Below are 25,038 nucleotides of genomic sequence, written 5' to 3'. Positions count from 1 at the left end.
AAGTATGATAATCTCTATGCGGTATCGGTTTCCCACAAGAAATACAGTTATTCACTTTTTCTGACATCCGGTAAACCACTGAGGCAAGAAAAAAACTAAAATATTCCCCAACGGGGTACTTAGCCAACTTTGACTCGGTCTGAAACTCCGAATTCGAAAAATTTCAGAACGCCGAACGGCACTTGCAACGCTGCTTCTGCATCGGACCATGCGGCAAAAAAGACTGAGGATATGACGTCGGTCATGCGCATTTGTACCCTGACGTCCTGATGTCAGTCTTAAGCGCCTTGACCGACGTCAGCCTAATACTTTGATATTCGGGCCGACCGAGGACAGCGGACTACCCAAGTGTAAGGACTGCAGCAATGTGAGATGAAGAACATCACTAGGATTCCTTCCATTATCTCCACAGCACACCGCACTCATGTTTTGCGATCAGTCAGATTCTTACACAATTCTCAACCACAAGATTGCCTACATTCCTGCTCCACGTCATGTACCACAACGTTCTCTGTTACACATGCTAACTTCTCTACTTAATGCATCTGTCACAAAACAGCTTAAATAGAAGCGTGTGTAAAGGTTAACCCTAACCAGTCAAATTAACCAATACAGAAGGGTCCATAGAAACATTACAGCAAGCCACATGAAAAATGATACACTGGTCAAAGAAACAGGAAAATAGCTGAAACTACACACACACACACACACACACACACACACCACACACACACACACCACACACACACACACCACACACACACACACCACACACACACACACACACACACACACACACACACACACACACACACACACACACACACACACACACACACACACACACACACACACACACACACACACACACACACACACACACACACACACACACACACACACACACACACCCCCTAGGGAGCAAAACTCATGACAACCCTTTTCTCGGCATCCCCTACTTAAAATTCCACTGCAAGTCTTTTTCACTCTGGAAAAGGGTGAAGTGCTCTGCCTTTACAATGCCAGAGTGTGCAGTGTACACTGGAAGGAAATGCAGACTTGTTTGAGCATGGAAATGGATGATTGTGAAGTGGGGAAGCTGATCCCAGAAGACATAGGCACACAAGCTGGTGACAAGCAGCTCTTATCAAGGCACATAGAAAAACAAGCCAAGACTAAAGGGCAGAGGTATCCCTTGCAATAATCCAAGTGTTCATATCACCATCAAACAAAGGGTTAGGCCATAAAAAATAAGGGGACGGTCTGCTAAATGTTAGCAAGAACAAAAAAGCTCCCATAAAAATGCTTGTATGACTGCTCTCTTTGGACCATGTACTTTCTCAAGGCGAGGTTTGGTAACCGGTAGACACTGGCGTAAACATTACCCCTTCCCCAAATGCAAAACTTCTGTCTTCAGGTGACTATGAGGGTGAAGTGAACCTGCAGCTTAAAGTGCTACAGCCACCCTCAAAATACCTGCGATGAAGACACCTTCTTTCTTTTTCTTGGCAATATTATAAACATTTGTGGGTAACAATCCACCCAAACATGTGGAAAGGGGCAGAGCTTAATTAGCATGGATGTCTCCCCATTAGTTTATGTAACCTAGTTATCTAAAACTAAGAATTTCACAGGGGTGACAAGTTAATGTAGTCTGTGATGGTCCGGATTATAAAAGATGCCAGAAAGAATGGAAAAAAGAGCATGTAGAAGTATAATGCTGAGAAAGGAAAGTTGTGTAAAATCTTACCATAACCATAAATGTCCTTTCTCTTCCATGTTGCAGTGGTTTACCCTTCTTCCTCTCCAGTTCGTCCAGCCAGGTTTCCAAAGATTTTCAGTCCCGCTTGGTGGGGACGTCTTACGTGGCTGCAGGAGCATGGGCCATAAAAGGGACATCCGCACACACCAGCCCTCAGAACATAGTAAAAGCCCCAGTCGGAGTCAGTCCTGCAAGGGCATACCCTGTCCAGTATTGCCCAGGAGAGCAAGTGCAGTCATACAAGAGGGGAAGGTGGGTGGGAAGGAATACTGCAATATGTAAGAGAAGGACATCTAAGGTTATGGTAAGATTTTACACAACTTTCCTATGTCCTTCTATTCCAATGTTGCAGTATTCTACGTGTGGGGGAGTGCCAAAGCTCACGGAGGATTGGGAGGTGGCCTAGTTGAAGTTGCCAGGAATCCGAAGGACAGCCCTGGCAAACCCCACCCTGGTTCTGGAAATATGGTCCAGTTTGTAGTGCCTGGTGAATGTGTACCGAGGACCAGGTGGCTGCCTCAAGAATGGTGTTGGTGTCTAGCCCTTTAAAGAAGGCTCCAGAAGAGGCCATTGCTCTGGTAGAGTGGGCCTTCCTGCAAGGTCTTCTCATGGTCTGTGTCACTCTGTAGTTATTTATTATTTAATTGTTTCATAGAATACTGTGGTCTCCCTCTGTCTCTGCAGTTAGTTTCCCACCTGCCCTCCCTATTATTGTTCTGGTATTAATCTTGGTGGCTTTGGAACGGCCCACCCCCCTGCAAATTTGTGTTTGAACACTCCTCCTGGGTCGATCTCATTTACTCACTCAAGAGTACAGTGAGATCATATTTTGACTTCAGACACCCCTACCAGTCCCATCTGTTCAGCTCTATTCCAGTCTAGTATCACTAGCTCATTCTACCCAATACAGAGAGAACATTTGTGAAGGGCAAGCAATTTAGGTCCTTAATTTTGAATTATCTTCTGTTTCTCCTTTTCCAAAAAAAAAAAAAAAAAAAAAAAAAAAAAAAAATTCTAAGCTTGTTTCCTGCCTTTCCTGTAACTAGTTTAGTCCAGATACAGATTTGCTGTAACCAGGACTGTTTGTAAGCTTCTGAGCCCCCCAAGCCTTTCTGTGTTGGAGGGAAGCCTTCTAGCTTATCAGTGGGAGTGGTAAGCACTAGGTAGGCTATCTACCACAAGATCCAGGTACAGATTCATAGTTTTAGCACTTGAACTTGCTTATTCGTGCTCAGCACTTGTTCAGAACTTGTTAGCACTAAATAAGCTACAAATTATTACAGCACTCAACCTTCCCCTTTACCTACATGAAAATAGTTTTTGTACTTACTTTCCTCACTTGCTTAGAGAAAAACAGCTCTTATACTTGCTTTCCTCACTTGTCTACAGGAAAGTACTTTTTTATTCAGGCATGTCTAAGGGTCAGCTCCCAGTGTTCTCTCCTATCCCAGTGTTCTCTCCTGCATCTTGAGGCAATGTAGCAATTACCTCACGTACACAGACAACCCTCTTCTCCTACCACCAAACACCATAACCTGTGAGCGATGCACTTATCTTGCCAAACTGGAGGTAAAGCTCTCTCCAACCAAGACAGAACTTGACAGTCAAGAGGAGAAGGTAAACACTTGCACCACACCACACATCATAGTCCCACTAAACCTACACCACCAAAATCCACAAAGAAACAAAAACATTTGCAAAGGTTCTCAATAATCTGCTCAAGCAACAGAGACGTCCAAAGCAGAAATGCAAGCAACCTCCACCCCCAGCACAACCCAAATGACACACAGCCAACAGACTCAGTGTGCCAATAAACCACAGCCCATAAGGCAAACCAACGTACCCAACACACTAGTCATAGGTGACTATAGTCAGGCACACTGATGTCCCACTCACCAGGCTAAACAAGGAGAAAGTTACAGTCAGCTGCCTGTTGGGTGCCAGGGTCCGCCACATAACCCATGCACTCAGGTCACTACACAAGTACAAATAGGACCATCATTGTCCATGTTGGTGTGAACAACCTGAGAAGCACCTCCCTGGACTACATGAAGAGAGACATGGAAGAGCTCTCCGATCTTGTAGCCCAAGCAGGTATGACCCTAGCCCCGAGTAGCATCCTGCCATCGCCCAGAATGATACCGCAGTACAAGGACAAAATGATCGACTAAGCTTCTGGTGTCAAAGGGGATCCAGTATCTGTCTGCCTGGGACGACATGGCTGACAGACCACAATGCTTTGCCAGAGATGGCCTGTACCTGTCACGCCTGGGATTCTGGACACTGGCTAAGGCTCTTGCTGCCCCTATAGTGCCTTTTTTAGGCAAGGTTCAAATGACAAATTCACCACCGTAACAGGAACAGGCAAGCAAAAACTGAGGGTAATGCTAGTCAATGCTAGAAGTCTAAATCTCAAAATGCACTCACTCGAGGCACTCCTTGAAATGGAGAACACGGATATCTGTGCAGTGACAGAGACCTGGTTCAAGGCTCTAGAGAGCACCACTGCATTACCAGGCTATAACTCGTACCACACTTTTCGGCCATCTAACCTGGACCAGAACACCAAAGGCGGAGGCGTGTCCATATTCATTAAGGATATCCACACCCCCAGGCTAGATGCGCAGCACAATGCATCCATGGTTATCCAAGTGTAACTAACTCTGGGCAAAACTGCAATCCAAATTGTAGCTTGCTACAGATCCCCCACCATGTCCCAGGATTCCCACTCCTTTTTTCTCGATATACTGGAAAATATTAGCGTTCAACCAAACACCCTAATAATGGGCAATTTCAACTACCTCATTAACTGGGAAAATTACTTGTGTACCAACTCCTTTGCTCAATGCCTTCTGGAATTCATAAATTCCAATGCCCTGGATAAACTTATCCACACCCCCACCAGGGGAAACAATATCCTAAACTTAGTGAATACCAACATGAGTGACCGACCAGTATTCCACACCTGAAATCAACTCCTCGTTGGTCAGATCCAACCAGAAGCTAATTAACCTAGATATCCACATCCTGCCCCCACCCACCATTAAGGAAACCAATGTAAAAAATTTCTCCAAAGCCAACTTCATGCTTAAGACAGAAGTGGCGAACTTCATGACACCCATGCAGATGGACAATACAGTTACGACTGCAGAATCCTACACAAATGCAATCTAAGCACTTGCGCAAGTGCATGGATCGTGCTATCCCAAACAGAACCAAGACGCTATCCTCCAAAAAAAGGAAGCCGATCTGGTGGTCCCCTGCCATAAACAAACTACAACAGAAGGAAGAAACTGTTGCAAAAGACAGTAAAATCTCATGAGTGGAGGAGCTCCCTAGTCAGCCTCAGTAAGAAGCTGAGATCCCTTATAAGATCCTCCAAAGCTAGCTATGAAAATAAAATTGCCACTGATTCTAAGGGCAACCCACAAGGCATTCTATAGCTATGTCAAGAATCTCAATGGAAACACCCAGATCTGCTCTGAGTTACAGCACAATGGCACGAAAATTACACAACCAACTGATATTGCCAGCATCCTGGCAGATAGGTTCAGTGCTAACTTTACCCCCCTCTCACCCCCTAAAGGGCCCATATCTATACAGGAAGAATGCACAGTCCCTGTAATCACATCTATGCAGGTAAAAGCTGCACTCTCTAAAACCAAAAACACAGCATCCATGTGACCGGACAACATCCCAGACTGCGGTTTACAAGAACTTCAGAACGAAATGACTCTCCACCTAAGCACCATGTTCATAGTCTCACGTCAGGCTTTGTGCCCACTGAATGGTGCACAGCAACAGTTATCCCACTCCACAAAGGGGAAGCCACCACTGATCCTGGGAACTATTGCCCTATTAGCCTGACAAGCCTGGTCTGCAAGGCCATGGAACTCATAAAACAAAGACATTGGTAACCTCCAAACTCTGTACCCCACCCAGTTCGGGTTTGTGAAAGGCAGATCATGCCTTCTGAACCTGATCGACTTCTTTGAGGCAGTCACCAAAGCCGTAGACGAGGGTAAGGTGGCTCACACAGCCTATCTTGACCTCACCAAGGCTTTCGACACCATCCCCCATTCTGGAATTATAGCTAAAATCACTAAAGTAGGTATAAATCCCCAAGTCACAAGAAGGGTTGCCAACTGGCTCACTGACAGAACACACACTTTAAAAGTTGCAGACTCCAAATCTGACTTCAAACCAGTGACAAGTGGAGTACCACAGGGTTCAGTCCTGGCACCTCTCCTGTTCGGTATCTACTTCTCTGAAGTACAGGCTAACGAAGTTCGCCGATGACTGCAATGTAGGAGCCATAGTAGAGTCCCCAAATGATGTGGACATCCTACAGAAGGGCCTCACTGAGACAGATGCCTGGTGTCAGAGGCATGACCTCAAGCTCAATGCCAAAAAGTGCATGGTCATTCCCTTTGGTAAAAATTCTGTACCCATGAACAACCACAAACGGCAGTCTACTTAACGCCAAATGTGTGATAAGAGACCTTGGGACCAAGGTGGGCAGTAGTCTATCCTTTGATAATCACATCGCCACAGTAGTCAGGAAATCCTACCTCATCACAAAAGGGCTCTCATCCAGGGGAAAAAAAAAAAAAAAAAAAAAGAGGTAATTATTCCCCTCTACTCAGCACTTGGAGACTCATTATATAAAGTACAACACTCCTTTTGGAATGTACAGCAGCAGCTGGAAAGGCCACAGAAGTACTTCAGAGGATTACTGGCCCCAAACAGATGCCCTACACTGACAGTCTCAAAAAACTCCAGCTTTACTCTGTAGCATATCACCTTCCCCAAGGAGATCTTGGCCTAACATATAAAGCTATGTTAAACCCAGAGCTGTTGGACATGCTAAACCTTAAGAAATCCCAATACTTCCGAGCTATACGCTCTAGGGACCTAAACCTTGTCACCACAATAAACAAGACATAATGGAGGGATAGATTCTTGTCCCAGAGACTTCCTATACTCTGGAACAAGTTACCCATCTATGTCAAGCAAACGTTCCTTATTAGCACTCCAAGAAAAATCTTGAAGAGTGGATGGGAAATAGGAAATACACCCCAGAGATCACTTCTGTGGCTCTGCTTAACAGGGCACAGGAAATTAACTTTCTTGGGTGGCATAAGCCAAGGAACCTTATAGGCTAGGCTTACTTAGGCCTTTGGGCTGATAGCCTAGTACTTACCTATGAACCAATGAGCAGCAGAAGGAAATGGCCCAGGAGATCCAGGTCGAAATAGTCTGCTTGCTCACAGCTTTCCTCAAGGCCCTGGGGTGGAAGGAGACAAACAGCTGGCCTGAGTTCCTAAAGGGTTTGGTTTTTATGTAGATAAAAAGTACAGTTTTGTACCTACCATAAATGTAGATGTTCGAAGATCCACATTGCTGCAGTCCTTACATATGGGTAGTCCGCTGTCGTCGGTCGGCCCGGATACCAAAGTATTAGGCTGACGTCGGTCAAGGCGCTTAAAACTGACATCAGGGTACAAATGCGCATGACCGACGTCATATCCTCAGTCTTTTCTTGCCCCAGATGTCAGAAGGCCCTAAAAAGAAAGGCCAAAGCCAAAAAACAGCAAAAAACAACCAACCACCCCATGCACTAATCATATTTACAATATTTACAATATTCACAACCCAAACCACACAACCACCACTAACTACAGAGGGGAAGGAGGGAGGGTAAATTGGACTGCAGCAATGTGGATCTTCGAACATCTACATTTATGGTAGGTACAAAACTGTACTATGTTCTTCATCTCACATTGCTGCAATCCTTACATATGGGTAGAATCCCAAAGCAGAGGAAAGGGAGGATGGCAAAACTATAAAGCATTAGGAGCTGCCAAAATGCCCTGTAAAATTGCAGTGGCAAAACCAGCCCTAGATTTAGAGTAAAGTGGAAGGTGGTAATGCTTAGAGAAAGTATGCACTGAACTCCAAGTAGCTGCCTCCAAAATATCTTTAGTAGCCACCCCCCTTAAAAAAGCTGTAGAAGTGGCAGTAGCCCTAGTGGAATGAGGCCTAATCCCAGCTGGAATCTCCTTACCATGATGGGAATAACAGAAAGCAATACAAAAACCAATCCACTTAGAAATAGTCTGCTTTGAAACAGGTTTGCCCTGAGAACCCAAAGCAAATGAAACAAACAACTGCTGAGACTGCCTGAACCCTTTAGTTCTGCTCAAATAATATCGCGACTGTCTGTGTATATCCAAAGTGTGCAAAATCTTTTGCCCTTTATTTTGGGGGTTTGCATAAAAAGTAGGCAAATGAATAGTTTGGTTTAAAGCCACACTAGAAACCACTTTAGGCATAAAGGAAGGGTTAGTACGCAAAGATACCCTGTCCTTGTGGAAAATTAGGAAAGGCTCAACCGCCATAAGGGCCTGTAATTCAGAAACCCTTCTCGCAGAGGTAATGGCCAACAAAAAAGCAGTCTTCCATGATAAATATTTCAACTCGGCAGTCGCTGCAGGCTCAAAAGGTTGTAGAGTGAGTTTCTCCAACACAAAATTGAGATCCCAAGCAGGAGTAGGAGCTCTACGTGGGGGTCTTATATTCTTTGCCCCTCTAAGGAATTGCTTAAACAAAGGATGAGAAAATAATGGCGGATCACAGTCATAGTGAGCAGAAATTGCTGCAGCATGAACCTTAATAGAGGAGAAGGACAAACCTTTGTCCAATAACTCAGTAAGGTATTGAAGAGCAACACTTAAATTAGGTTTAGAAACATTAAAGTCCTTCGCTGTACTCCAAATTAAAAATCTCCTCCATTTATCAGCGTAAACTTTCCTTGTACTAGGCCTCCTGGCCTCCAAAATAACATTCAAAACTTGTTGCGGAAGTTGAGACCCTCCAGGGTTTAAAACAGAATATGCCAGGCTGTTAGATGTAGAGAGTGAAGTTTGACATTGAGTAAATGACTGTTCTCCTGAGACAGCAGGTGTGGAATCGAAGGCAAAGGCCATGGAGGCTCCCGTACCAGACTTCTCAGTAATGGGTACCAGTGCTGTCGAGGCCAATCCGGAGCTATTAAAATCATGGTTGGCTTGTCCTGTCTGACCTTCAGGAGTACCTTTGAGAGGAGAGGCAGAGGTGGAAAGGCATACACATGAAGATTGCTCCAATTGAATGAGAGAGCATCCACTTTCCAAGCTGTGGGATGAAACCTTTTGTGCAAAACTTTGGCAGCTGGTAATTTAGAGGAGAAGCGAACAGATCTATGTCTGGAGTTCCCCATAACACTGTCAATTTTTGAAATACATGAGGATCCAATTTCCACTCGTGGGGATCCATAATTTGTCTGCTCAACACATCTGCTAAGGAGTTCTGTGCTCCTGGCAGAAACCTTGCCTGAAGATTCAGCTGTAAACTGAGAGCAGTCTCCCACAAAATCATTGCTTGTCTGCATAGAGGATAAGAATGTGTCCCCCCTTGCTTGTTGATGTACCACATGACAGTTGTGTTGTCTGTTAGAATCAACACCTGTCCTGGAAGAAGCAAATCCTTGAAAGCTATCAATGCAAATTGGACTGCTAACATCTCCTTCAAGTTGATATGTAAATGTTGAAGTCTGGCAGGCCACGTGTCTTGTATCCACTTTCCATTCAGATGAGCTCCCCAAGCTTTGTCTGAGGCATCTGTCGTTAGAATCCGACTCGCCTCTGGTCGGGTCACAGAGAGTCCCTTGTTTAGGTGACATTCCTGAGCCCACCACAAAAATTCCTTTTGGATGCAAGGTATTATCTGAATGACAGTGTCCATATCTTGGCAGTGCTGCGTCCATACATTTTTGAGATACCATTGTAGCTTCCTCATATGCAGTTTGGCATTGGGAAGTACCAGAATACAAGATGCCATGAACCCAAAGGCTTGAAGGACTGTCCTTGCAGTCAGCCTGGACTGACGAGACAATTGGTGGAAGTAAAGAGAAAGATTCTTTTGTTTGTCCGGGGTCAAAAGGCCATCTGGGATGCTGTATTCAGTCTCACACCCAGAAAGCACATGTCCTGAGAGGGTACTAGACTGGACTTTATTTCGTTCACAGAATACCCTAGGCATCTTAACACTGCCATCACATACTGTAAATGATGAAGAAGTTCGTCCTTTCCTTGAGCCAGAATCAGGCAGTCGTCCAAATAAGGATAGATTTGTATTCCTCTTAGCCTGAAGAAAGCTACCACTGGAGCCAGAACCTTTGTGAACACTCTGGGAGCAGTAGATAAGCCAAAGGGCAATGCAGAGAACTGATAATGAAAAGTCCCAGCCCGAAAACGCAGATACTTCCTGCAACAGGGCCTGATGGGAATATGAAGGTAAGCCTCCTTGAGATCCAGAGTCACCATCCAGTGATCTTTGCCCAGCAGAGGTAAAAGCTGTTGTAGCGTCAACATTTTGAACTTGGAAATGTCCAGATATGTGTTGAGGATAGATAAATCCAAAATTGGTCTCCACGTGTTCCCTTTCCTTGGTACTAGAAACAGGCGAGAATAAAATCCTAGGCCCACTTCTGGCAGAGGGACCGGTTGTATAGCTCCTATTTGTAGTAGCAGAGAAATCTGTTTGTGAGCCTCTAGTCTTTGTTGAGGAGGAACGTCTGGCATGCCATTGAAAGGAGGTAAGGTATGGAAATAAAACTTGTAACCTTGGTGTATGATATCCAAAACCCATTTGTCTTGGGTAATTAAAATCCAATTTTCCTTGAAGAGTGCCAACCTTCCTCCCAAAGGTGCTGCCAGGCAAGAAGGATCTGGCAGCTGAAAAGTAGGTCATTGGGCCTGTTTACGAAAGGACTGGCCCCTGCCCTCACTCGAAGACTGTGCAGGTGAACTCCATGTTCTAGGTCTGAAGGAACTCTGAGCTCTGCCCCTACCACGTCTAGATCTACCCCTAGACTGAGAATCAGAGGAAGGATACGTCCACCCCTTAGCAGGCCAATTTCTACTAAACTTTGGAGGCTGAACTTGCAAAAAATCTTTAACAGTCTGCATAGACTTAGCCTTGTCTTCCAATTTCTTCAGGACTGTTTCCACAGGTGGACCAAACAACACTTCAGACTGCAAAGGAGCATCCAAAATCCTTGTCTTAACATGGTCAGATAAATTCTGATCCTTAAGCCAGGCGTGCCTGCGAAGAACTGAACCAGTGGCAGCCACCCTAGAAGAGGCCTGCACAGCATCAAAACCACACTGTAAGGAATGCTTACCCACCTGTTCAGAGACATGCACCAAATCTTGTAATTCTTTACAGTCAATGCCTTCTGCCAGAGCATCCACCTTAGATTTCAATTGCGAAAGGAGAAAATTTTGATATTTCAACATATGAAACTGGCAATTCAAAGCCCTCCTAGCTAAGGTAGAAGATGTATAGACCTTCTTTCCCCATCTATCCAAAGCTCTGGCCTCTTTATCTAGAGGAACTGGATTCTTTACAACAGAGGCCTTGACCCCCTTAGGTCCTTGACTAACAGTTTCTGGGTCCGCCCTAGGACTCTTATAGAGATATTTATGAGCCTCAGGCACCCTGTAATACCTATCCGGTTTAACAGGCGCAGGAGGCAGAGAATCAGGATTAAGTGAAGCCTCTGAAAATACATCTTGCACAACATCCAGAACAGGGGTATAGCTAAGGGCCTATGTTGAGGTAAAACAAAATTCCCTAAGCCTTTTCCGTGAATCAGAGAAGTCCTGACCTTCCCACTTAAAATGCTCCCTCATAGAATGAAGTGTCTCTGAAAAAGAAAAATCCTCTGGAGGAGAAGCAGGAGTGGAATCTTCTGCATCAGAATCAGAATAAGGAGAGTACTCCTGCAAGTCTTCAGCCGAAGACTCTGAAACATCCGAAGCCTGCTCAAAACTTTCCAACTCTGGCTCCACCCTAGGCCTCTTCTCAGGAGGGGGCAAAGAACCTCTAATCAGAGCAATCAAATCTTCTGCCATTTTAAGCATGTGCTTCTTAGGCACAGACCCTGCTGAACTAGGACTGACACCAACAGAAGCTAAACCTGGCCTGCCTCTGGAAGAAGCCTTGGAAACAGAAGGAGAGGGTCTAACCACCCTGGAAAGGGAGGGGAGTACAGAAACCTGAGAAGCCCCTTCAGCCTGACCTGCCTCATGAGAGGCCACATCCTGCAAAATCAAAGTCTCCCCCTGAGACTCCAGAGAAGCCTCCATCGGAACCACCGGTTCCACTGAAGCCTCTAAAGAACCGGCGTCCGGAATAGACGACTCATCTTGCCTGGGTTTAACCGCTTTGTCTTTGAGCGTCTCCGTGGAAGCGGGCGGAGTATCCGACGGCATATTATAATTGCACCGCTTTCCGAACACCAGCCTAGCAAAATCTAACCTTCGCTTTATAGTCCATTTATTAAACCTAGCACAAAGCGACCTTACTCACGTCGTGCTCAGGCCCCAAACAAGGAATGCACAAAGAATGATAATCCCCATGCGGCATGTGTCTCCCACCAGAAATACAATCATTCAGCTTTTCTGACATCCGGTAATACACTGAGGCAAGAAAAACAAAATATTCCCCAACGGGGTACTTAGCCAACTTGGATTCGGTCTGAAACTCCGAACTCGAAAAATTTCAGAACGCCGAACGGCACTTGCAACGCTGCTTCTGCATCGGACCATGCGGCAAAAAAGACTGAGGATATGACGTCGGTCATGCGCATTTGTACCCTGACGTCCTGATGTCAGTTTTAAGCGCCTTGACCGACGTCAGCCTAATACTTTGGTATTCGGGCCGACCGAGGACAGCGGACTACCCATATGTAAGGACTGCAGCAATGTGAGATGAAGAACATCCTAAATTGTCTGTGGACTTCTAGGGAATGCAGCACTCTCACTATCCACCTGTGGGTTTGGGAAGAAGGTGGGCAGGTGGATGGGCTGGTTCAAGGATAGGTCATTCACCTCTTTCGGAATAAACGACAGGTTTGTCCTGAGGGTCACCCTGCCCCGGTGGAAGATTTTAGGAAAGGTGGTGTAGCCATTAGACCCTGCAATTCTGAAAGCCTTCTGGCGGAAGTCAGAGCTACTAGCAATATAGATTTCCATGTGCAGAATTTTAAGGAGACCTTGTCTGCTGGGGGCTAGAGTGAGTTTTTCTAGAACATAGTTCAGGTGCCTGGGGGGGGGGGGGGGGGGGAACAACACACCATTTCCTGGGTGGTATCAACTCTAATACACCTTTGAGGAAAGGTTTGCAGGGGAGTCTGGATGTAAGGGATGGATCCAGGAGAAGGCAGGTAGAGAAGCAGACAAGTGTGCCTTCACAGATGAGTAAGACAACCCTGACTGCATGAGTTCACACAGGTATGACAGGATGAGAGGCATACTGCTTCCCAGCGGATCCAACTGTCTTGTGCCACCAGACAGAAAACCTTTTCCATTTTGAGAGATGTAATTTCCTTGTGTTGGGTTTCCTGGCCTCCTACAGGACAGTGAGCATGTCCTCGTTATATAGGTGTCTGAAGGGGATCAGAATCCTATCAGCCACAGGGTGAGGTGCATGGATTGCCAATGTGGGGGTATAAGAGTCCCCTTGTGATGTGTGAACAGGTCCACTGGGGAGGGGGGGGGTTAATGTCTGGTGATTGCCCTTGGACAGGTGAAGGGGGAACCAGTGCTGTCTTGGCCAGCAAGGGGTCACCAGCAAGATTTTGGGCAACTCCTGCTGAGTTTTCAGCAGGACCCTTTGTATCAATGGGAAGGGGGGGTGGGGGAGCCCTGGAGTCCAATAGCATGAGTTGCCCCCGTGACAAAGTCTAGTCTAGAATGATGCCGATCCAGCTTGGTTTGTTCAGCTTTTAATAGGGGGATGTAATGGACCCATGCAATTTTATTACATTAACTTGGGATCACCCAAAAGGGGTGAGGGTGTGTGTGCGTATTTTATATGATACATAAAATTACAAAAAAAAAATACCAAATACACCTTTGATTGCAAGGCCTGGGTTGTAAATGTCTGAATGCACATTTATCTAGCACAGGTAAGTAGGAGTGTGCAGGAAAAAAGTGCTGGCTGGAAAAGGTTACAGCAGTTAGCGTGCATGTGTGAATGTTCATGGGTTAGAGTTAAACAGTTAAGGGGGTTGATTTATTGTTTGGTATTTTAGGGGTGTTCTCTGACCACCTGTCTTGCACAGTGGTACTGTTAGCGACAGGACTTTTGGTAACATAATGTGCAGTATTAGCACAAGAGTAAGGTGTTGCAGTGACCCCCCCCCCTCAACCACCCGACTCTTGTGTTAACCCTACTCCTGATACTAGCCATTACGTTACTAAAAACCAGTACCACTACTAAGACTACTTTTTGGAAAGTGTGACCTTTACATTGCAACAGGAGTTTACTGACAGGACTTCAGCTGCAGAGAATTATTTTATACTTTGCTCTTAGTTGGCAGTTTAGCTTTTTGAGATTCACAAGAGTTTGACCTTTCTTGATGCTGTGTAGGGCAGGCAGGCAGACATCTGCTATTTGAAAACCATCAAAAGACTTCAAATTCCAGTTTAATTTAAAAGAAATAATCAAATACAGTCTATAAAAAAAGTTCATTCACTGCCCTGGCTTATACCTTAATCTCCTGAAAGCCTTATTCATCCTCTAGGCACGTAACAGTCGGATAGTAACCACAGGTGGGAAAGTCCAAACCCATCTGTTCAACTCCCTTGTAAGGGGCTTAATGCCCAGAAGTCATGACTGAAAGAAATTAAGGCAATATAATACCATTGTTTCTCTTTACTTTAAGCCTTAATGTAATCATAAAAAGCTGTCTGAATTACAGTGATAGAACTGCACACTGCAGTTCCTTGTCAAAACTATCCATTCAGATTTTTCTGCCTCCTGTTCTTACGTGCTTGTAAGCAAAACAATACAAGCACGCCTTTGTAGGAGGATGGTTACAAGAGATTCATCAGCATTCAGTCAATCCAACTCCTACTGGACACTAACAGCCCAAGTCATGCCTTAGCTCTGCACACTTCAAACCCACATTATCTACTACACAGCTTTTCGAAAGCTTAAACATTTTGGCCTTTGCTGCTTCAGAACACTAGGATTCCTTCCATTATCTCCACAGCACACCGCACTCATGTTTTGCGATCAGTCAGATTCTTATACAATTCTCAACCACAAGATTGCCTACATTCCTGCTCCACGTCATGTACCACAACGTTCTCTGTTACACATGCTAACTTCTCAGGAATACAGGAATTTCCCCTTGCAGGTTACTTGAGAAGGCATCTGTTGCTAATGTCTTGGGGTCTGGAGTCCTGCTGCAGTAGCCAGGAAGTTGCCTGTTTATGGAGGAGGCAAACAGGTCTATTTGTGGAATACCCCACTTGTGGACCATATTCAGGAAAAAAAGAAGTTATGTATTACCATAATGTTCCATCTGTGTTATAGACCTTTGTTCATTCATTACTATTAGGACCTTGGTTCCGTCCTCAGAACCGATATGGCCGTTTCCAAGCTTGCGCCAGCCAAAAAGTCTCAGCCATGACCTATCCATAATGTCCCTCTCTTAGTTACTCCAGATAGAGTTTGCCTGCCATTACATAATAGACGTAGTAATAGAAAAAAATAGTAGAAGGCTCTGTCTGAGCAAATACCCTAACAAGGAGTTCCTAAAGTCCACCAAGTGCCCAGGCAGGGGGAAGGAGGGCGGGAAGTAATGAATGAACAAAGATCTACAACACAGATGAAACGTTATGGTAAGACATAACTTCTTTACCTGATGTTGTAAATCTTTATTAGGACCAAGTCCCCAGCTACATCAGTCCTGGGTGGCCCCAAGAAGGATATTCCAGAGCACCATAGAACCAAAAGATGATCGTCCCCTGGAGGCCAAATCCAATTTGTAATGAGAGATAAAAGTATGAGGTCTTGCCCAAGTGGCTGCTGCGCAGATATCATCCATAGAGGCTCTGGAATGAAATGTTACAGAAGTAGCCATAGATCTGGTGAAATGAGCCTTTATTCTGGAAAGTAATGATAGCTTATTCTGTTGGTAGATGAAGATAATGACGTTTCTAAGCCAGGAGGATAAAGTCACTTTGGAAACCGGTTTACCCAATCTGGGTCCTGCAAAGCCCACAAACAATTGATCTGTTTTCCTGAAAGATTTAGTCCTGTCCAAACAACAATGAAGCTGCCGATGCACATCAAGGGTGTGCAAAATGTACTCCCCTCTATTAGAATGCTTAGGGAAGAAAACCGGCAGGTGAATAGATTGGTTAAAGGAAAATCCAGAAATGACCTTGGGCAAGAAAGAAGGGTCAGTACTAAGGGACACCCTATCCGTGTGGAAGATCAAGTAAGGTCTCTTGACACTCTAGGCCTGCAGCTCAGATACTCTTCTCGCTGAGGTAAGTGCTACTAGAAGTAAGGTTTTCCATGATAAAAATTTAAATCACATAAATCAAAGGGCTCGAAAGGAAGACCTGTGAGAGACTGAAGTACCAAAGTCAAGTCCCAGGGTTCTAAGGGAGGCTTGACCGGAGGTTTAACATGTAAAACTCCTTTCAAAAAGGTCTTGCATAGGCGATGTGACATAATCAAAGAATTATCAAGTCCATTATGAAAACTGGCGATAGCTGCTAAATGTACAGTGATGGTCTATGCTGAAGCCACTGCATATAAAAGAGTAGCCAGGTACTGTAGGATCTTTTGAATAAGCATAGAAAAGGGGTCTAAGTTCTGATATGTAGCCCAAATAGAGAAACCTATTCCATTTACTAGAATAAACTTTCCTGGTGGAAGGTTTGTATGATGCCAGAAGAATTTCACGAACAGGAGATGGGAGTGTCAGGCAGCCAGGCAATCACTGAAGTGGAGGAACCAAGCTGTGAGCTTGAGACTGTGGAAGTTCAGATGAATCAGTCCCAGAGGATGAGATAACAGGTCTTGGGAATGATCCAGGATCCACGGGCTGTGAAATCAGATGAGGCCACAGAAACGGGAACCAGACTTGAAGGGGCCAGTAGAGGGCAATGAGGATCACTTTGATTCTCAAACTCTGAGCTTTCTGGACAAATTCTGGAATGAGGGGAAACGAGGGAAAGGCATACAGAAGACCCGGGGGCCAATTGTGCATTAGAGAGTCCCTCAGCAGTTCCCCCTGAGAGGGAATCAGGGCAAAGTAGCTTTAGGGGGGAAGCAAACAGATCGCAGCATGGCTAAGATCCGATCTGCTGTTGCAGGGTTGAGGGACCACTCGTGAGGCATCGGGATGTTCCTGTTCAGATTGTCCGCAATAAGGTTGGAACCCCCGGGAATGTGTGTTGCTATAAGAAAGCGGTTGGAAGCTATTGCCCAGTGCAAAACCCTCATGGCTTCCCGACACAGGGGATAAGACCTGGTTCCTCCTTGCTTGTTGATATACCAGACTGACATGTTGTCTGACTGAACTGCAATGGTCCCAGAGGACGGGGATGCATGGAACACTTGCAACGCTAAGAGAACTGCCCTCAGTTCCAGGACATTTATGTGCAAATTGGCCTCCATGGGGGACCAGGTGTCTTGGATAGTCTTTCCCTGGAAATGCCCCCCCCCCCACACACACACACACACACACAGGGAAGCACCTGTAGTCACCATGAACGTGGGCTGGGGAAGACAGAACAGTTGATACCAAAAGATTCATTTGTGGCTTCATCTACCATAGCATTTCTTCCTTGCAACGGTTTGTAAGACTCATCATGTGGTCGAGTGGGTGAGTTAGAAACTACCATTGTGCGGAAAGGAGCCACTGCAGGATTCTCATGTGCAGTCTCGCCAGTGGTACTAACATAATGGCAGCCGCCATGGAGCCCAAGAGTTGCAGTACAAGACGTGCTGGAACATAGGTCTGAGGAAGAAGGTCCTGGATTTGATATCTTATTTTCGAAAGCCTGTGAGGTGGAAGAGAAGCTTGACAGGATGCTGTGTCGAAGACCGCTCCAATAAATGCCAGTATCTTCGTTGGGGACATCTGAGATTTGTCCTTGTTTATTGTAACCCCCAAGCGGAGAGCAAGACCTTGAGTGTAAGAGAGGCTGCGGACTAGGAGATTCCTGGTCGGAGCGGTAAGGAGCCAATCGTCTAGCTAGGGAAATACCTGGAATCCTTGTAGTCGAAGATGAGCTACCACAACTGCCATACATTTGAACATTCAGGGAGACTGTCAACAGACTGAATGGCAGTGCCCTGAACTGGTAGTGATTGGCTCCCAGCCGAAAGTGGAGGAACCTCCGGGAGTGGTGATCCATCTTTATGTGGTAGTACGCATCCTGGAGGTCTATAGAGCACATCCAGTTGTTGTCCCTCCCTAGGAAGGGAAGAATGGACTGTACCGTGACCATCCGGAATTTCTGGGGTTTGATAAATTTGTTCAATAGGCTGAGATCCAGGATTGGTCTCCAGTACGTCTTTTTTGGCGCTAAAAAGAACCTTGAGTAAAACCCGGATCCTGTCTGGTCTGGTGGGACTGGTTGGATGACTCTTTCTTAGCAGCTTTTCTATTTCTAAGGCTGCTAATTCCCTCTGATTGGGTGGTACATCGGGGAATTAAATCAAAATAGTATTTGGTAGCCTCTCTGCACCCAAACACTGGTAGTAATAAGATGCCAGGCTGGTAGGTGCAGAGAAAAACGACCCCCGACTGCTTCCAGAGGAAAGCAATCAGGCCACTGCTCAGGAGCGCTGGCAGGGTCTGCCAGAGAAAGAATCTCTAGTGCCCTGGTTATATGGACCCCCTCTACCCCAAAAGGGGAGACTTCCATACGAGTTGCCCCCTCTGCCCCAGGGGGGATTGTTCACCATGAATGTCACAAAAAGATACTTGGGATTTCTAAAGTACAGTTGTGTACACTTAAATGTAGATGCTAAAGTGTACTCACTGTTGCAGTCCTAACTAATGGGTTATCCGGCTCCCAGTAGCCCTCGATCGGCCAGAATACCAAAGGTAAGTAAATATGACATCGGCTGTTGGTTGTAAAGGACATCAGAACGTCCAAACAAAAGGAGGCAGCCAACATCACTTCCTCAGTCTTTCTTGCCATAACAGTGAGGAGCCCCAAGAAAACAAGGCTTAAACCAAAAAAAGTAACTTTGGTGGTAAAGTAAACCAAATTCAGCCTGCACCTTAGGAAAGGAGAGCAGGAGAGGATCACAAAAAAAAAAGGGGGGGGGAACCAGGACTGCAACAGTGAATACACTCCAACATCTACATTTATGGTAAGTGTATACAACTGTACTGTGTTCGTGTTTCACTGTTGCAGTCCTAACCAATGGGTTGATTACCAAAGCCCAAGAGAGAAAAGGGAGGAGGTACCAACAGAATCAAGGATTTGAGAGAATGCCCTGCAGAACACCAGTGGCAAACCTTGCCCTAGCTCTAAAAAACAAAGGCAAATTATAATGCTTTGTGAAAGTGTGAACAGAAGACCATGTGGCAGCCTCTAAAATGTCTTTAGTAGGGACACCCCTTAAAAAGGCAGAAGTGGAAGATGCTCTTGTGCAGTGGGTCCTAACCCCTTGAGGAGGACCCTTGCCATGAAAGGAATAACAAAGTAATACAATGTGCAATGCATTTAGAAATGGTTTGCTTAGAGAGCTTTGCCCGGAGCTCCAGAGGCAAAACTGACCAATAGCTGTGCTGATTTCCAAAGGTCTTTAGTTGTGTCCACGTAAAACCTGAGCTGTGTGCACATCAGGAGAATGCACATCAGGAGAATGCAGGATCCTTTCAACTCTATTTCGAGGATTAGGAAAGAAAGTAGGAAGGTGTATGGACTGATTAAGAGTCAGGCTAGAAACCACTTTAGGCATAAAAGAGGGACTGGTTCTCAGAGACACGATCTGCATGGAAGATAAGAAAAGGCTACACAGCCAAAGCTTGCAGCTCCGAAACTCTCCTTGCTGAAGTTATAGCAAACAGGAAGACAGTTTTTCAAGAAAGAAACTATCTGCTGTGGCAGCCGGCTCAAATGGAGGAAGAGTGAGTTTCTCTAAAACAAAATTAAGATCCCAGGCTTGAGTAGGTGCCCTTCTGGGGGTTTTTAAGTTGCAAGCACCTCTGAAAAAACATTTTCATCAGGGGATGAGAGAAAATGAGTTGCTCAAAAGAACAATGAGCAGAAATGGCTGAAGCATGGATCTTGGAGGAAAAAGAAAGACTACCTTGAAGCAAATCAGCCAAGTATTCCAGAATCAGAGGAAGAGTAGGCTGAGAAGAAGATTCCCCTCTAGCCTGCATCCAATGAGAGAATCTTTCCCATTTGCCAGCATAGGACTTCGGGAGGCCAGGAGGCCTAGTACTAGGAAACCACCTGCTGGGAAAGGGAAGAAGAAATTGATCAACTCATACAATGAGCCATGCCACCAAATGGGGAGACTGAAGATGAGGATGTAGAATGTATCCCCGTTTCTGAACCAAAAAAGAAGTTATGTACTCACTCACCATAACGTTCCATCTGAGTAGGTACTTCATTTGTCTGCAACCTGTGGGTATCGGATCCGATCTCGGACCCGAGCCGGCAGCTTTCCAAGCTACAAGATCCGAGCTCCTAGCTCCTCCCCCCTACCCACAATCCCCTGCTATGTGCTACATTACCTCAGATCGAATTTTTTGCCTCTTACACAACTCCTACCTTCGATAGAGGAAGTAACACCAGATACACTGTCCTAAAGCAGAACAAGATCTCTTTGGTGATCAGGAATCCCAAAAGGTTCGGGGGATGGCAGGGGGGGGGGGGGTCGGTTGCAGACAAATGAAGTACCTACTCAGATGGAACGTTATGGTGAGTACATAACTTATCTGAAGTAGTTACTTCATTTGCTCTGCAACCTGTGGGACAGAGTCCCCAGCTACCTAGGGAGAAACCCTGGGCGGCCTATGGAAGGATATTCCGAAACACCGCAGAGCCAAAGGAAGCCCTAAATCTCGATACCATATCCAATTTATAATGAGAAATAAACATATGTGAAGAGGACCAGGTAGCTGCAGAGCATATGTCATCCAAGGGGATCCTAGACCAGAAGGCTGCAGAGGTGGCCACTGCCCTCAGAGTGAGTGCGAATTCCCGTAGGAACCGGTTTGCCTGCAGATAAGTACCCGTGGACTATGCATTGACAGATCCAATTTGCTACAGTCACTTTGGAAACGGCCTTACCCATGGCCGATTTAGCAAATGACACGAACAACTGGTCCGACTTGCGAAAATCCTTAGTCCTGTGCAGGTAGAAACGCAGTTGTCTATGCACGTCCAATTTATGCAATGTGTATTCTCCTTTATTCTGAAAGTTTGGGAAGAACACGGGTAAGTTTACTGATTGATTGATATTTGACTCCGAAGCCACCTTAGGTAAGAACGACGGATTAGTCCTGAGGAACACTCTATCCTTATGAAAAATGAGATAAGGATGCTTCATACATAAGGCTTGAAGTTCTGACACCCTTTTGGCTGAAGTAATGGCCACCAAAAAGGCTGTTTTCCAGGACAAGAACTTTAATGGAATCGAAGCCGTGGGTTCAAAGGGTGGGCCTGTAAAGGCTTGTAAGACTAAGGCCAAATCCCATGGAGGCACCACCACTTTCACCGGAGGCTTCAAGAGGAAAACGCCCCGTAAGAAGGTTTTACATAATTTTGTAGAAGCCAAAGATCCTAGACAGTCTCCCACATGGAAATGGGAGATGGCTGCCAATTGCACCTTAACTGTTGAAGCACTTGCTCCTTGTCGGAATATCACAAGACAGGAAGTCTAGAATAGTCGGAATAGGAACTGTAAATGGATCCAGGCCTCTATCTTTAGCCCAGACAGAGAAACATATCCATTTGCTGTAGTAAATCTTCCTAGTAGTCGGCTTATGTGCTGCGACTAGAATGGCCTTAACAGGAGATGAGATACCGGGAGTCCTAGCCATCAGTGGAACTGGAGCAACCAAGCCACAAGCTTGAGGTTCACCAGGTTTGGGGGTTGTAATCCCGCCGGATGTGAAATCAGGTCTGGAATGGGATCCAGTATCCGTGGCGGAGAAGCACTGCGAGACCGCAGGTACGGGAACCAAATCTGGCGAGGCCAGAATGGGGCTATGAGGATAACTCTGCTCCCCAACCAATGGGCTTTCTGTATGAACTTGGTCATGAGCGGAAGGGGTGGATAGGCATAAAGTAGACCGGACGGCAAAGCATGGATTAGAGCGTCTCTGGGATTCTCTTGAAGTATGAAGTACTCGCTGCATTTTTTAAGGGAGAAGCAAAAAGATCGCAGCAAGGCCAACCCCGTTTGCGGAAGATCTGCTTCGCAACTGATGGATTGAGGGACCACTTGTACAGAGTGAGAATCACTCTGCTCAGTTTGTCTGCCAAAATGTTGGACCGACCCGGAATGTGCGTTGCTACCAGAAAGCGGCTGGTGGATATCGCCCATTCCCACACTCTCATAGCCTCCTGGCAAAGTGGGTAGGACCTGGTTCCTCCTTGCTTGTTTATGTACCAGACAACTGACATGTTGTCTGTCTGGACTGCAATAGTCCCCAGAGGTAGAAGGTTGTGGAGAGCTTGCAACGCTAGAAGCACCGCCCTCATCTCTAGGACATTGATATGCAAAGCGGTCTCCAGGGGAGTCCACGTGCCTTGGACGGTTCTGTCCGAACAATGCCCCCCCCACCCGAGGCGAGAAGCGTCAGTGGTCAGCGGGGCTTGGGGGGAGGGACAACAAAAGGTCTCCCTTCCTTCAGCTCTGGGGCGTGGAGCCACCAAAGAAGGGAGTGCCTGCAAACTCTGCTCAGAGGAATCTGAGTATTCAACGGATGGAGTAGCAGGGACCACTGAACTTGAAGGGTCCACTGCAGAATCCTCATTCGCAGAAGGGCGAGACTGATCGCTGCTGCCATAGATCCTAGTGCCCTCAGAACTAATTCTGCCTCCGGGGCCGGGCTCTGAAGAAGAATTAGCACCTGACGCGACAAGCTGTTTACCCTGTCCGCAGTTAGCATAGCTCGAGAAATGCGGGTATCTAACTTGGCCCCTATGAACTCCAGGACCTGTACGGGGTAAAGAGAGGATTTCTGGAGGTTTACAGAAATGCCCAAGCTCTGGGCAAGGGTCAGAGCATAATCTCTTGCCAGGCAGAGCCGATCCCCATTGGTGGCGGTAAGGAGCCAGTCGTCTAGGTACGGGAAGACCTGAATGCCCTGAAGTCTCAGGTGGGCTGCAACCACTGCCATGACCTTGGTGAACACCCTGGGGGCTGAGGTGAGGCCGAACGGGAGAACCCTGAACTGGTAATGACTGGCTCCCAGCCGGAAGCTGAGAAACCTTCTGGATAGTCTGTCCATCAAGATGTGGTAGTACGCATCCTTGAGGTCTATCGAGCACATCCAGTCATTCTGCCGCAGAAGGGGGAGAATAGATTGGAGGGTGACCATCCGGAATTTTTCTTTGGGAATGAACAGGTTCAAAGCAGAGAGGTCTAGAATGGGTCTTAGGTCCCCAGTCTTTTTTGGCACTAAAAAGAACATGGAGTAATAACCCGATCCGGACTGGTCTGGGGGGACGGGCTGGATGGCTCTTTTTTCTAGCAACTTCAGGATTTCTGAAGCTGCTGCCTCCCTTCGATCAGGTGGAACATCGGGGAGGTGTCTGGTCGAGGGAGGGTGGTTTATGAAGGGGATGGTATAACCTCTGGATATGATGCGGAGCACCCATTGATCTGTCGTAATGGACTCCCAGTTTGACAGGTGCTCCGACAACCGCCCCTCGACTGCCTCCAAAGAGGGACAGCCGGGTAAGCCCTCAGGGCTGCTGCGCGGGTCTATCCGGGAAGGGTTCCCTGGACCCGAAGTTACGCGGTCCCCCTCTGCCTCTGGGCCGGCGTCCTCCTTGTCCTCCTCTGCCTCTAGAGGACGAGGGGTCCGAAGCTGGATGGGATTGCTGGGACTTACGGAACCACAGCTTCTTTTGTCCCCTCTGATTCCTAGAAAAGGATTGTTGGGGATTAGAGAAGCGGACCTCGATGGCAGACAGCGTCTTCCCATCCTTCTCACTTTAGGCCAGCGTCTTGCGAACGGTCTTGCCGAAGAGCGAAGATCCGTCAAAGGGTGCATTCGCGAAGGCGAAATCGCAAAGATGGAGCCAGGAGTGACGTCGCAAGACAACCCCGGCTCCACTGGCCCTAGCGGCTCCCTCCGTGGCATGGGAGAGTAGACGCATGGACGTGTTAGAGATGGATTTCAGAGTGGCCATACGAGTCGAGAAAACTTTTTTGTCCTCGACCGACATGGACTCCGGGGGGGGGGGGGCTGCAGCATATTCCTTAATTAAGTCTCGTTGCAGCCTAATGGTATGTGCCATATAGTTCAGCACCCTTACAGAAAAGGTCACTGAACTAAACCATCCGCTTCCCAATGCGGTCCAGTGCCCGAGATTCCTTATCTGGCGGGTGAACCGAAGAACTCTCCTACGTGAGTTCTCTCTTGGTGGCAGCCGCCACCAGCATGGCATCCACGGGGGTTCCCTTGGCCCAAGACAATCTATCCACTGGGGGGCTAAGGATCTTGTCGGGTCGCTTCGGGATAGGCTCCATGGTGTCGGGCTCCTTCCACGCCCTGGTAGTAATGAGGTCTACCAGGGGGTCAGCCGGGGGGGGACACCCAGGAGGTAGAAGGGCCTGCCTCAAACGCATCCAGGAACACCGATTCATCTGCGGAAGGTTTTTGGGCAGACCACCCCACTCTAATATGCAACATTTCCATGATGTCTCCGAAGGAGACATCCTTGGGGGGTGACCTTGGGGAACCTTCCCCCTTCATCTAAATCCGTGTCGGTTGTAACTGACTCGGGGGAGTCCAGGTGCCTCCTCTTGCACCGACGTTTTCAAGGGACCTCCTCGGTGGGACTGTCTGAAGAGGGCTCGTCAACGGGGTCCTGTTCCTCTAAGGGACCCAACTGGAGGGCTTGAGCAGGCTGTCCCGATGGTCGGATGATGGAGGATAGACCCACATGCAGCGGGGGTACGGGAGGATCAGACGCTCAAACCAGGGACCTGGAGGTCCTCGAGAGTACCCTCTCCACAACCTCAAATGCCGAAGGAGAGCTACTCTCGCCAGGCTCTGAGAGCAATCTCCTCGGCTCCGAGGTAGGGATCGGGGTCGGAGCCGATGCAGCCGGAGCAGAGAGAGAGGTGTGCTCCGAACCCAACCGAGCCGAAGACACACCAGCTCCCCCGGATCCGATGCACAGCCCTCGGCCTCCAGAGCTCAGATCAGA

General features: G+C 46.9%; 1 protein-coding gene and 1 non-coding gene across 3 annotated transcripts in view; both read right to left on the bottom strand.

Moving 5' to 3' along the window:
- METTL9 (methyltransferase like 9) overlaps positions 1 to 25,038 on the bottom strand; it is a 492,341-nt gene that overhangs the window by 236,237 nt on the left and 231,066 nt on the right. The gene's annotated exons all lie outside the window — the stretch shown is intronic.
- Positions 14,557 to 14,685, bottom strand: LOC122796102. The gene has a single exon (XR_006363935.1). It is a non-coding gene; the product is annotated as a small nucleolar RNA SNORA38 (small nucleolar RNA).

This window comes from Protopterus annectens, chromosome 2.part2 (assembly GCF_019279795.1).
Source record: "Protopterus annectens isolate FY-2018-M chromosome 2.part2, PAN1.0, whole genome shotgun sequence".
Lineage (NCBI taxonomy): Eukaryota > Metazoa > Chordata > Ceratodontiformes > Protopteridae > Protopterus > Protopterus annectens.
This window is presented reverse-complemented; position numbering and strand designations above follow the sequence as displayed.